Source organism: Bubalus kerabau, chromosome 20 (genome assembly GCF_029407905.1).
Source record: "Bubalus kerabau isolate K-KA32 ecotype Philippines breed swamp buffalo chromosome 20, PCC_UOA_SB_1v2, whole genome shotgun sequence".
Lineage (NCBI taxonomy): Eukaryota > Metazoa > Chordata > Mammalia > Artiodactyla > Bovidae > Bubalus > Bubalus kerabau.
The window spans coordinates 7,207,392-7,221,405 of NC_073643.1; the positions used below are offsets into that span (position 1 = coordinate 7,207,392).

Here is a 14,014-nt window from a genome sequence, read left to right on the forward strand (position 1 = left end):
GCTGTTGACCTTCAACATCCCCTGAGGGAGTTCAGGGTGGAGGGAGCACTCTGTGCTCCAGGGAATCTGCTGGGACAGCTCTTTAGATAGTTGGATGTTTTGGGGAACAGGTTTTATGATCTCAATCCCTGCATCTCCTCATATCTGGAGAAGCACTAAATCCCTTCACAGTGACATCAGATCCTCATGACTGACAAAAACCTTTTGTAAAATGAGTGTTTCATTGTATTGAACTCCCCCTTCACCAAAACCTTATATATTGACTTTCCCCACTGCCGCTTTGTAGCAGTCTCTCAGAGCTATCTGAGGTGCTGCCTCCCAGGCTGCAGTCTTCATTTTGCCCCAAACAAAACTTAATTTGCAACTCCCAAGTTGTACATCTTTTTTTAGTCAACAGAAATAACCACTAGACTTTCAAGTAGAGGACTAGAGCAGGCAGCTGAATAGGTGAAGAGAGCAGGGAAAGGCCTGATGTTTTTATGTGCTTACTTGGCTGCTGGACCTTATATGCATCACCCATTTAATTCCCCAGAAACCTACATGTTAGATATCTCACATGTTTTGAATGTTTTGTTTTATGCAGTTTATATGTGGTGTTGGAGAAGACTCTTGAGAGTCCCTTGGACTGCAAGGAGATCCAACCAGTACATCCTAAAGGAAATCAGTCCTGAATATTCACTGAAAGGACTGATGCTGAGGCTGAAACTTTGGCCACCTGATGCAGAGAACTGATTCATTGGAAAAGACCCTGATGCTGGGAAAGATTGAAGACAGGAGGAGAAGGGGACAACAGAGGATGAAATGGTTGGATGGCTTCATCAACGTGACGGACATGAGTTTGAGTAGGCTCTGGGAGTTGGTGATGGACAGGGAGGCCTGGTGTGCTGTAGCCCATGGGGTCAAAAAGAGTCAGACAAGACTGAGTGACTGAACTGAACTGAGTATCAAAGCGTTTAAATGACATTGTCAAGGTCATACAGCTGGTAGATGGAGAAGCTGAAATTCAAATCCACGTTGTCTGATGCCAAACCAAAACCCATGCTCTCTTTTTTTGCTGCCTCAGGCCCATGCCTTTTGGAAGTCACTTTGAGGAAGTGACTATTTCATTAATGAGAACACAGGTTGAATGCTCAAGAGACCTGACATAGCAGTAGTTTAAATAAAACTCCTGAAGCTATTTCTCTTTTCTGTAACAGACTGAGGTAGGCACTGCCAACGTCATCAGGGGACCCAGGCTGCCCCATCTTCTTGCTCCACCATCACCCTGATATTCCCTTTGCCTGAATGGATCAGGACAGCCAACATCCCTGGACATGATCCCAGCAATAGGAATGAGGACGGGAAAATGATGGTCCTCCTCTGAAAACTGCCCACATCATTACTATTCACACCCCATTGGCTAAAACGTAGTCTGAAGCCACCTCTAGTCGCAAGGCAGGCTGGGAAATACTGCCTTTATCTTCAACAATCAAATGTCAAGTTAAAAAACCAGGGCTTCTAATAATATACTTGGAGAGGACAGGGGAGAAGAGGGATCAGAGGATAGCAAGCATGATCTGCTCTAAAAGTTGGCCTAAATCTCTTCTCAATGTCTTTAGGTGAATGCTTATGGAACAAGTTTATTTTATATAGATTTGAGTTTTAAAACATGACTACAATCTCAATGGATGTAAATTTTTACAAAAGCCAATTCCTTCATATAGAATGCAAGGAAATAGTATTTCAAAGGATGGTGTGAAATCATAAAAAGTATATCACTGGTCTTTGCACCCTGTTCCTAACACAGAACTCCTGAAATCCTTGTAATCTCTTAGATGATAAGGCTGCTTGGAGAACCTTGCCTTCTCTTATTTGCACTTTGACCCCAGTTCCTAACACAGAGCTCCTGAATCCTTCTGAGTTTCCTGGGTGACAGGAATCTTCTGTCATAATGAGGCAACTCCTGGAGGGCTCCTGGAGGGCTGCATGATGGGGGCTGATCACAGAAAGAGCAAGCCACAGTGAGAAGCTTGGAACTTTGAGCCCCACCCCTCCTCCTCTGGGAAGGGGCGAGAGAGCAGAGATTCAATCAATGATTGTGCCTCCTCAATGAAGCCCCCATAAAAATCCCCAAAGTTTGAGCTTGGTACGCTTCCAGCTTTGCTGATCACATCCATGTGGCCAGAGACAAGTGCATTCCAGCTCCCCGGGGACACAAGCCTCTGTGCTCAAGACCTTCCAGACCTCGTCCCACCTCTCTTTACCCAGCTGATCATCTGCTTCCTTTATCACACCCTTTATTACATAATAAATCAATAAATGTAAGTATGTGTTTCCCAGAATTCTGTGAGCTCCTGTGCAGATGACAGAACCCCAAGAAAGGAGTCTGGAAACCTATGCTTTATAGCAAGTTGGTCAGAAGCCCCAGTGACAACCGGGGACACACACTGCCATCTGAGGTAGGAGGGCAGTCCTGAGGGACTGAGCCCGTAACCTGTGGAGCCGACACGGACTCCAATTAGTGTCAGAATGGAAAGGAATTGCAGGACATCCCGCTGCTGTGGCAGAGAACTGCATGGTGTGGGCAGAAACCCACATGGCTGGTGTCAGAAGTGTGCGCGTGAGGGACACACACAGGAGAGCGCCTTCCACGCAGATGGGGACGACGTGGCTCGTAAACCACGCTGAAGCTACTGCCATATGGAGCCGCCACTTTAGCTGGTAAATCAAAATACCTGTCATGCTTGGCCAGGATGAGTCTCGAAAGACATGAGTTTTTAATTATCAGATTCTCTCAGTAAAGCATCTGTCACATAAACTGTAGCCACCCAATAATTCTAATTTCTGTTTCCACGATCCAACAAGACAGTTCTTTTATAACAGAGCAACTATTGTCAAAATAGTGTTACTTTTCAAATCAAACTGCCAATTTTAGGAAAATGAGGTCAAAAACACCATGCTTCTTCCTCTCTTTTTCTCTGCTCCTATTATTAAGTAGGGTAACAATGACAGTCATAATCATGAGGTATGAGAGAGAAAACTTTTCTATGTAAATCCCACATTTACATTTCTAGTTCAGACTTCTAGCTAGTTCATAGATCTCATTGTCTCCATGCGGAAGTCTAACAGACACGGCAATTTGAAAATGTCCAAACTGATTTCTTAAAATATTTGCACCTTGCATCACCTACACATCTTAGTTGATGGAAAACTCATCCTTCCAGTTATCCAGTTCTTCCACAGCACACCACTTTCCCACGTTCTCATGAAAAGTGAAAAGTGAAAGTGAAGTCGCTTAGTCATGTCCGACTCTTTGTGATCCCATGTCCATGGGATTCTCCAGGCAAGAGTACTGGAGCGGGTTGCCATGTCCTTCTCCAGAGGATCTTCCCAACACAGGGATCGAACCCAGGTCTCCTGCACTGCAGGCAGACTCTTTTTACTGTCTGAGCCACCAGGGGCTAGATGTGGGTATACCCACATCCAATCTGTCAGAAATCCCTTGTGGTTCCACCGTAATCCGGCCACTTCTCACCACACCCCCCTCCACTATCACGGTGCCGGCTGCCATCTTCCTTTTCCTGCACTGTTGCAGTGATCCCCATTCTGCCAGACCCCTATGGTCAACTCAACAGAATCGTGGACGGGATGCTTTTAAACCGTGACTTGGGTCATGTTCTTCCCCTGCTCAAAGGCCGGCAGTGGCTTCCCTCCTGCTCCCCTCTCCGTGCTCCCTCAGCTGAAGCTCCGGGGACACGACAGGCTCCCATCAGGGGCTCTGGGACTTTGCTCCCACCAGCCACTTGCATAAAGTGCCCTTTGGGCCAGCGATCCCCTGGCTCTCACCCTCACCTCCTTTACGTACCCCCTCCATGAAATTTCACCTCTTCTGTGAAGCTGACCTTCATCGCTTCTTGACACCTCAGCTACTCCCCACCTCCGCACACTAGGTTCTCCTCAATTCTCCTTTTTCTCTTCTTCCTGCAGTTTACTTATCTGCTGTGTTAAGTCTCTCTCTCCACTCAGAGTGCGAGCTCCCCCCGGACAGGGATCTGCGCGTGTCTTGTTCATTCCTTGCAGGCCCCAGCCCAAAGAAGGGGATGGGCCCACAGGAGGGAACTTGGCTGGGTACAGCTGCAAGTTACACCCGCTGACCATGTCACTTTGCACTTGTCAAAGCACCTGTATCAAATTGTTTTATGGATAAAGAACATGGTCAGCAAATCATGATGTCCTGTTGCTGGGATATTTTTCCTCAGATCTTGCCTCATTTCATTAGGAAATGTTGTGTTTGGGACTTGCCTGGCAGTCCAATGGCTAAGACTCTGAGCTCCCAATGCACGGGGCCTGGGTTCAATTCCTGGTCAAGGAACTACATCTGGTATGTCACAACTAAGAGTTCACAGGCCACAGCTAAAATATTCCATATGCTGCGATGAACATGAAGATCCTACATGCCGCAACTAAGAACTGGTGCAGCCAAATAAATATTTAAAAAATATATTGTGTGTATGGCTCAGAAAGTGTAACCAAATTACTTATAACTATCGGAGTTGTTGAAAGAATATAAAAAGAGACATAAAAAGAAGCAGTTTGCTTTTGGAAAAGGCATGAAAGTTGGCAAGACTTCAGTGTACTATGGGAAGAAATTCTCAAGGGTTTCATTTGGGTAACCATACCTGGTATTAATGATCCACCGAGGTGTTGTTTAAATATCCACGGTAAATAATTATGCGAGCAACACCCTGGCCAACTGCACGTGAGGGCTTTGCACACGTGCCGCACTTGAGACACAAAGTCGTAGTTAATTCACGGCCAAGGACACAACTGACACGAGCAGTAAATAGAGTCTTGCCCTGAGGGTCCGCAGATCAAGAAAGATGTTGTTCCACTGGAATTACTCAAGGTCATAAACTACTGTCTCTTTATTTGTTCTGCTTGTGGACAGAGCGAGGACTACTAGCCGCATTGTGTAGGAGAGCAGTCTCTGTGGATTGAATGAAAGAGCGAATGGCAGGGCTGCTAAAGAGGACCGAGCCCTTCACAGACACCGCTTAAAGCTGCTCTCACTGCTTTCACTGTTTCATTTCTCCTTCTATTCCATTAAGATGGTTGAAGAGAAGAACGACAAATAATTTCACGAGAGGAGTCTGGATAAAGATCTGTTTCATGGCAAAGCAATTAAAGGCCACAGATACAAAATTACTGGGCCAAGACAGCACTTCTTCTGGTATAAACTTTACAAATTGGTAAAATTTACAGCTGTTTTCTCACATTTTTATAGTTTTTTCAAAACCCACTCCCATGATTCTAACATGCCCAGACCACTGAAGATGTTCAGACTTGTTCTATCTTTAGAAATTTATTTCTGTCCATCAAAATGATGGCGGTTTTCTTTGAAATAAATTCCAAGGGGATGGGGACATAAAATTCATGAACAACTCATCCCCAAAGAGCTCATGGACATTTCTGCCAAGGTGCCCCATTTTTACTTTTACGTGACCCACAATGAGAGCTGAGTTTGAGCGGGTGAGAAGAGGAAGGACTCCCTTGCCCCACCCCCAGTCCTTCTCTGTAAGCACTATTTCTTGAAATTCCTTTTAATCAAGGACCACAATTGTTATTAAAATGCAAATATCTCTGAAAGAGAAAAAACAAAACTGTTGACTTAGATTCACACTAAGGGGTAAATAGCTTATCAGATCTCTTCCAAGGAGTAGGTTCTGATAGCTTCAGACTCCATGGAGAGAAAAGCAGCACTGGGGAAAAGGAGAACAAATGTTGCCTCATTTACATCGCTGCTTAAGGCTACCCTGCCTCTGGATTTAGTGGAGTCTCTACCAGATCAGTTCCCTGGAATCTCTTCTGAGCACTCACGGCTCCAACGCCTGATCCATTCTCACCACCTTCGCCCTCCCCCATCTGCCCACTCTGGTGCTCCCAACCATCCCTCTGCCAAACGCAATTCCAGTTTTGTCCGCCCCCCCCCCGTCTCAGTGAAAAAGCTGCTCTCATGGGATAAAATACTAAACAAGAATCTTTTTGCAATGACCGTAACCCCAGTTGGCTAGTAAAGGACTCAGCTTTCCACTAAGGACAGTATTACTTATCAGTTCCCAAGGGAGCAGGCTCTGAGGCCGGCCTACAGCAGCAAGTTTATTGCAGACTATTCTCAAAATCAACACCCCTGAGGAGCTGAGTGCAGGGGAGTGGGGCAGGGCGGGCTGGGGGTGGGGCTTGGGGGGATGGTCAGGAGAGAAGCCGAGCTGCAGTACAGTACAGTTGAAGCAAAGATCTCAGTTAATCCAACAGGAAGATCTATAGCCAAGACGGCCTTTCAGAGCTGTCCTGAATGAGGTGGGGGGCGGCCACACTTACAGCCCAGCCTTGACCAGCCTGTGAATGAAGTCTGTGCCTTGAGCAAGGCAGCTTCCTTCAGCTGAGGGCAAGACCCAAAGAGGACCCAAAGCTAAAGGCCATCAGCCATCAGTACTGCCAGCAGCTGGGGAAATAGGTGCTTCCGTCCTGGAGGAGCATCCTCGCAAGGTACCACGGCATGCACTACAATACATCCCTGCTCCTTTTAAGGGCCTGTCTGCCCAGCCCTGTCCCACTCTTTGTGCCCCCATGCAGTGTAGCCCACCAGGCTCCTCTATCCATGGGATTTTCCAGGCAAGAACACTGGAGTAGGTTGCCAGTTCCTACTCCAGAGGATCCCCCCGATCCAGGGATCAAACCCACATCTCCCGTGTCTCCTACATCGAGCCACCTGGGAAGCCCACCTTCTTTTAAGTACACGCTTTGAATATGGTCTCAGAGAAATAGAAAATGGATGATTATTTTGTTAGAAATTTTACCAAGATCTGCTCCTTTCAAAAATCCCTGCCCCCAAGGCCAGCAGTAACGTCACCTATGGTTTGATTTTGAGTTGCCAATTCCACACCTGGATCAATCTGCATCTGCAACTGCCACATTGATAATAACTCACCCCCACATCTGCTTCCTTCCCTGTAAGTGTAGTCAGATTCACAAATTAAAATGTTTGAAATGCACATTGTAACAAATTACCTTTCTGTTATTTCTCCTTTATGTTCAGTTAAAAATATGTGCATGAGAAATAATATTCATGTAAATTTCATTTCAGGATAGTAAAGGAAGCATTCTAAAGTACTTGATGTGAAAAAGAGAGAATTAAATCTGAAAAAGTAATTCAGGACTAGAACATGCCCTAGAGTAATTCTCCTGGCTGCCCATTAAAATCATCCTGTAAAATATCCTGATGTCCAGGCCACACCCCAGGCCAATTAAATGGGAACCTCTGGGGGTAAAACCCAGGCATCATTATTTTAGAAGCTCCCCAAGGAATTACAGTGTACAGATGAGATTGATAAATCTGGGCCCTGGAGCAGCGGATCTCAAACTTGTGTGTTTTACACTCAACTGGACCACTCATCCAATCATGTTTTGCTGGGTCCCACCCCCAGAGTTTCACAACTCTGGGAAGGGCAGATACTGGGCATTTCTAATCAGTTCCTGGGTGATGCTGATACCGCTGGTCCCAGGACACTTTGAGAAACAAGTTTCTAGGGGCTTGGCCTCACCAGTTTCCCACCACATGTAACAAATCTCCACCCTTACTTCCTGGCTCCTCTCCTGGGTTCAGTCCCTGGGTTGGGAAGATCCCCTGGACGAGGACACAGCAACCCACTCCATTATTCTTGCCTGGAGAATCCCTTGGACAGAGGAGCCTGGCAGGCTATGGTCCACAGGGTCGTAAAGAGTCGGACATGACTGAAGGACTTAGCATGCACACACACACACACACACACACACCATTCTTACTGTCTTCCCTACCCTCCATCCCCTAATCAAACATCTCAGAAAATCTTGTACACTTTCTCCCCTTAAATCAATCCCTGAGATGCCCCTTTCCCCTCTGCATAGCTATTTCCAAATGCTACATTCTCCCATCATCCTGAGCAGCAACCACCAGCCATCAGCTAAGATGACCTCTAACTTCTCCCATGATTTTTCATCTCCTTTTGTCATGAATTCCTTTGTTACTTAGGCATGATTCTGCAGATTATGAGACTAGAATCACTCCCTTGAAACTGAACTAATGGCTTTTCTTGCACACTTCAAGCCCAGCATTTATGGTTTGGAAAGCAAAGCAAAAACACTTACCTGTGCCTTTTCACACTCGCTGTTCTGTATCCTGAGATGGAGCAGATGCAGCTGTTTGTCTACACAGTTTTTGGCTGGCAGGATCTAGAAATGCATTACACTTGTTAGGACTCAAATTAATCAATGTCAGTAAACAACGCAAAGATGGGCAGTGGTGATTTGGCTACAGTCCTCTCTTAGTTACCCTAATATCAAAGGATTTCACAGAAGGGTTTAAAATAAGATTTATTTAACCCCTACCTTCCTGCAGTACTTTCAGTGGGACAGAGACCCTTCCAAAATTCATCTTAAAACTCATACCTTTAACTCCCAACGCTAAATCTGAAAAGGTGTTTGAAGATTCAGATTAAAAAAGAACTTTCCCTTTTAAGAGAGCCTGAAGAAAAAGGAGACCAAAAACGTCCTCATTTTCTCTAGCAAAAGAAAAATATTCACACGATTTTTCAGTTTGGCCAAGATTAACAACTCATAATCTGAAGATATTGGCTTCTGTTGAAGTGAATATCAAGATTTATTGACCTGCAGAGTAAATATTAACGGAGGTGAAACAGAGGTTAATAACAAACCTCAAGTGATAATACATCTTTATATTTGCTGAAATAAAAAGTCAGCCCATATATTGCTCATACACACATTCAAAAATCTCTTTAACCAGAAAGCTCTAGAAATCTGTTTGCTATGACAGATTGCTTAAATATATGGCTGAATTTCCATTTGTATTAACATCTTTGAAAACCCAGGCAGCCGGAAACACAAAGTATTAATCACTTCCTCTGAGGATCATCAGTAGCCAATCAGAGGTCAGTCCCTTATGAGCAAATGAGATCTGATTGGAAGACTCTAGCCAGCATCTCATTCTTGTCAGTCCTACTAAGGTGAGCAGGGTATTGAACTGACCTAAACTAATGAATCTTTTTTCCACATACAAATAAAAATATTTCAGACTTCTCACTTCATACAAATCCAAATAAATATGCTCATTGTCCGCAAAAAATTTATAAACTAATGTTTGTTAAGGAGACAGTTTAGAAAATAGAAGCTTACCTGGATAAAGGAAGAGAGCTCTGGGCTCTGATGCAGAGGACCACTGCTGGAATTCTGGTGCTGCCACTTATTTGCTCCGTGACATCAGGCCAGTCACTCAACTACTCTGTGTCTCAGCTCCTTATCTGTAAAATGCAGATAATGGCACCAACTTTACAAAGCTGCTGTGAAGATTAAATGAGTTAGGACATGTAAAGTGCTTTAAGTGTGCCCGTGAACTTCCAGATGTTCAAGCTGGTTTTAGAAAAGGCAGAGGAATCAAAGATCAAATTGCCAACATCCGCTGGAGCATCGAAAAAGCAAGAGAGTTCCAGAAAAACATCTATTTCTGCTTTATTGACTATGCCAAAGCCTTTGACTGTGTGGATCACAATAAACTGTGGGAAATTCTGAAAGAGATGGGAATACCAGAGCACCTGACCTGCCTCCTGAGAAACCTATATGCAGGTCAGGAAGCAATAGTTAGAACTGGACATGGAACAACAGACTTGTTCCAAATAGGGAAAGGAGTATGTCAAGGCTGTATATTGTCACCCTGCTTATTTAACTTCTATGCAGAGTACATCATGAGAAACGCTGGGCTGGAAGAAGCACAAGCTGGAATCAAGATTGCCAGGAGAAATATCAATAACCTCAGATATGCAGATGACACCGCCCTTTATGGCAGAAAGTGAAGAAGAACTAAAGAGCTTCTTGATGAAAGTGAAAGAGGAAAGTGAAAAAGTTGGCTTAAAGCTCAACATTCAGAAAACTAAGATCATGGCATCTGGTCCTATCCCATCACTTCATGGCAAATAGATGGGAAAACAGTGGAAACAGTGGCACACTTTATTTTGGGGGCTCAAAATCACTGCAGATGGTGACTGCAGCCATGAAATTAAAAGACACTTGCTCCTTGGAAGAAAAGCTATGACCAACCTAGATAGCATATTGAAAAGCAGAGACATTACTTTGCCAACAAATGTCTGTCTAGTCAAGGCTATGGTTTTTCCAGCGGTCATGTATGGATGTGAGAGTTGGACTGTGAAGAACGCTGAGCGCCAAAGACTTGATGCTTTTGAACTGTGGTGCTGGAGAAGACTCTTGAGAGTCCCTTGGACTGCAAGGAGATCCAACCAGTCCATTCTGAAGGAGATCAGCCCTGGGATTTCTTTGGAGGGAATGATGCTAAAGCTGAAGCTGCAGTACTTTGGCCACCTCATGGGAAGAGTTGACTCATTGGAAAAGACCCTGATGCTGGGAGGCATTGGGGGCAGGAGGAGAAGGGGACAACAGAGGATGAGATGGCTGGATGGCATCACTGACTCGATGGACGTGAGTTTGGGTGAACTCCTGGAGTTGGTGATGGACAGGGAGGCCTGGCGTGCTGTGATTCATGGGGTCACAAAGAGTCGGACATGACTGAGCGACTGAACTGAACTGAACTGAGAGAACAGTAAGAGGTATATAAATATTTGTCTAAATAGAAAAGGTTCTAGGGGAAAAAGAACTTTAAGATCATTTTGCCCCAAAGTCTCAGAGCCTTATGGGCATCAGGCTCATCGTTTTCCCATGTTTGGCCTGAGTCATTGACTATGAAGCACCGCTATCATTTCTGTTTATTTAAATTTAACTTCTGTGGCCAACCTCTAAAATTCAGGAGAATTCCATGTAAAATAATCAGGATTTATAGTTCTTGAAAAAAATTTAGCACACACGTCCGTCCTGGACTAATATTCACAGGGGCCAATAATCGAATGATACGAGGGGCAGCCACCTGTGGCAGAGAGGGAAGGAAGGTCCAGAGGACACAGTTCCTTTGGCCACAGTTCCCACACCTCCAATTACTCCTCATTCTGAGGTTCAGCGTCATGCGATTATCCCAGTGCCACCACTGCCTTTATTACAGTAGAACAAAAAGAAAAACGCACCTTCACATCCATGTCTTTTTCAAGAACGGAAAAAAGAAACAAAGCGTTCCATGTTTCCAAAAAAAGACAGACTTTTCTAGGACATAAAGATTCCCGGGTTTAACATGCCAACAAAGTGTGTCTGCCGCCAAAGAATACAACTTAATCTTCCATTAGGGAAACAAGCTACGAGAAGAGCCATGACTGGCGTGTGGAAAGGATGCCAATGAAAAGATTAACGATCTGTGAAAGAGACTGGAATTTCAACACCGTTGTTTTTGTGAGTGTGAACAAAACAAGCGGCGATGGTGTGGTACCTTGTAATATACATGTTTATGGTCCTGTCATCTGTCCTGCCCACGGAGGTGTTTGTGTTTCTAACCCCTGGCCCGATCCAGGCTTATCATTGTACAAATGAAGGCAGAGAAGCGAAAGGATGCCTGTGAAACCACAACCCTGGTCTCTGCAGTGCCATTCACGTAGGAACAGCATTGTGACCCCCACAGTGATTCTCAGAGCAAATACACACCCTCACGCGAGCCGAATCCCCACCTTTCACCTTCTTATCAGACCACAGACACAGATACGCTCTGAACGTCAGCTCTCCAGTTAGAAAACATGAATCTCAGTCCTGGCATTCTACCTGCCCAAAGTGCTTACAAGATGGAATGAAAAGGATCTACAGGCATTTGGGTCAACAGACCACAAAAAGGAAGTTAACACTCACCCGAGGCCTTAATCGGCAAAATGTCAATGTTGAGTGAAAATATAAAACAGATACAAACAGTAAACACACATTTGGTGACATGACATATCACTTGCCAGGAACGTCTCTATTCTATCTCAGAACAGTACAAACAGCCTTCGTTTCTTTTGGAGAAAATGCAGCATCATTGACATCTCTAACTTAAGCTTGATCGGGTCTTTGATTCACTCTAACTTTACTATCTCATTTTCTCTCCGCTGTGTGAGCCCACTGGTCGGATACCTTTAGAAAGACTGCCAGGTACAGGCTTGAAACGACAAATCTAAGGACGGGATAAAAACAAAAACTTACCCTCTTGCTCACAGACTGACATGCAAATCATTAAGGTCAAAGGATACAATGTTAATTAATATTTACAGTTATTAACTCCAAAAACATTTTGGTTTGTATGCATTTGCTATTCCTTTTTTGACCAACGGCTTTCCCAAAAGAGGAAAATTGTGTTTTTTAAGGTGTAAAAAGCCGTCTTTTCCCCCTTCAGTACTGCCCTTTTTTTCCCCTCTGCCTCCATTCAGGGGGACAGGGCCTTCTAGAACAGCCTCGGGGGAGGGAGCTAATGCCTCAAGGGTGGAAATCCCTTAAAGGGTGAAAATGGGTTTTCAGACTTTGGTGGCAAAATTTTATACCAATTAAAAATTGTGCTGATCATATATCAAGAGAAAGAGCCTGAGGGAAAATATGGCAGAGGGAGAGATCACCGTGAGAGAGTTAAGGGGAGCCTCAGAGAATTCTGCAGTCCAAATCTGGAGAGATCATTCTCATGAACATCCTACACTGTGGCTTCCTAGGTTCAGCTTCAGCACTGTCCCCTGATCTCTCCAGAGGCTCAGCTTTTCTTCTCTCTCTTCTTCAGTGGCCAGGCTGCCACAAAGCTGTGTCTTGCTTTGGAGCTCTGCTCCTGCTGACCCACCTGCCCCAACATTCCAGTTCACCTTGTCCTCATCCTCCCCTTTCCCACTGGGCTAATTCTTGCGCATCCTGCAAGCCTCAGGAAGCCCTGCTTCCTCTAAAGATGTGACCAGCTGCTCCAACATATGGATGAGCAGCCCCTCCCTAACGCTCCTGCACGCCCTTTATGTGTATCGTATTGCCTTCTGTTTATGAATCTCTACTCCCCCCAACCCCCACCATCAGAATAGATGAACATTGCCAGGCTAGGGACCAGGGCTAGGTTCTGGCTTTCTTCCTAGAAACTTCACATGTTTGGTGAGACCATATGAAGCATGCCTTCAGTGTAATGGTGAGACCTCAGTGAGTTTTGGTTGAATGTGTGGATAGATGAAACACACACACCCACCAAACACCGCCCCCCACCACACACCCCCCCCCCACACCACACACACACACACACACACACACACACAGGCTCCTCCTCTCTCCCCCTCTCTCAAAGGCAGATCTCTGCTGGAAGATCTAACTTCCAGACCAGCTAATGCCCCAGATGAACTGAATTGACACCCATGCTGGCCCAGAGAAGAGCTGGGATTTAAAGAAATAGATGAAGGGTATGGTAAGTTTGTAGAGGAAAAGGAGACTGGAGAGTGATGAAAGGTTATCTGCAGAAGCAAAAACCAGGACAAAATGAATCACGGAATGTGTCTGTGAGGACATAAAAGGAGGAAGATTGACCTTTGTTGACCATTTTGACCAACTAGCCAGGTAAATGCTATTGCTGCTGCTGCTGCTGCTAAGTCACCTCAGTCGTGTCCGACTCTGTGCAACCCCATAGACAGCAGCCCACCAGGCTCCCCTGTCCCTGGGATTCTCCAGGCAAGAACACTGGAGTGGGTTGCCATTTCCTTCTCCAATGCATGAAAGTGAAAAGTGAAAGTGAAGGTGCTCAGTTGTGTCCAACTCTGTGCGACCCCATAGACGGCAGCCCACCAGGCTCCCCCATCCATGGGATTTTCCAGGCAAGAGTACTGGAGTGGGGTGCCATTGCCTTCTCCGAAATGCTATTAGGTGGGTGCAAAGTAATTGCAGTTTTTGCATTGTTGAAATTTGCCTTTGATACTGGAATACATTCTTATGGATAAATAAATGTGGTTATGCTATACACCATTTTAATGCACATTCTCACTTTACGATTTTTTGCTAATGAGTTATTACTTGCAGTTTATCGTATGTTTATTTTAGACTATGGAAATGATGT

At 45.0% G+C, this 14,014-nt stretch overlaps 1 protein-coding gene across 3 annotated transcripts in view; it reads right to left on the reverse strand.

The window, feature by feature from the left end:
- The window catches only part of GADL1 (glutamate decarboxylase like 1), a 505,418-nt gene that overhangs the window by 252,369 nt on the left and 239,035 nt on the right, over positions 1 to 14,014 (reverse strand). For all 3 annotated transcript variants that reach the window (XM_055558455.1, XM_055558457.1, XM_055558454.1), the window contains 2 exons: positions 9,208 to 9,332; positions 8,164 to 8,247 (listed from right to left, as the gene is read on the reverse strand). The gene's annotated coding sequence lies outside the window, so the exon portion shown is untranslated. The remainder of the gene's footprint in view (positions 1 to 8,163; positions 8,248 to 9,207; positions 9,333 to 14,014) is intronic.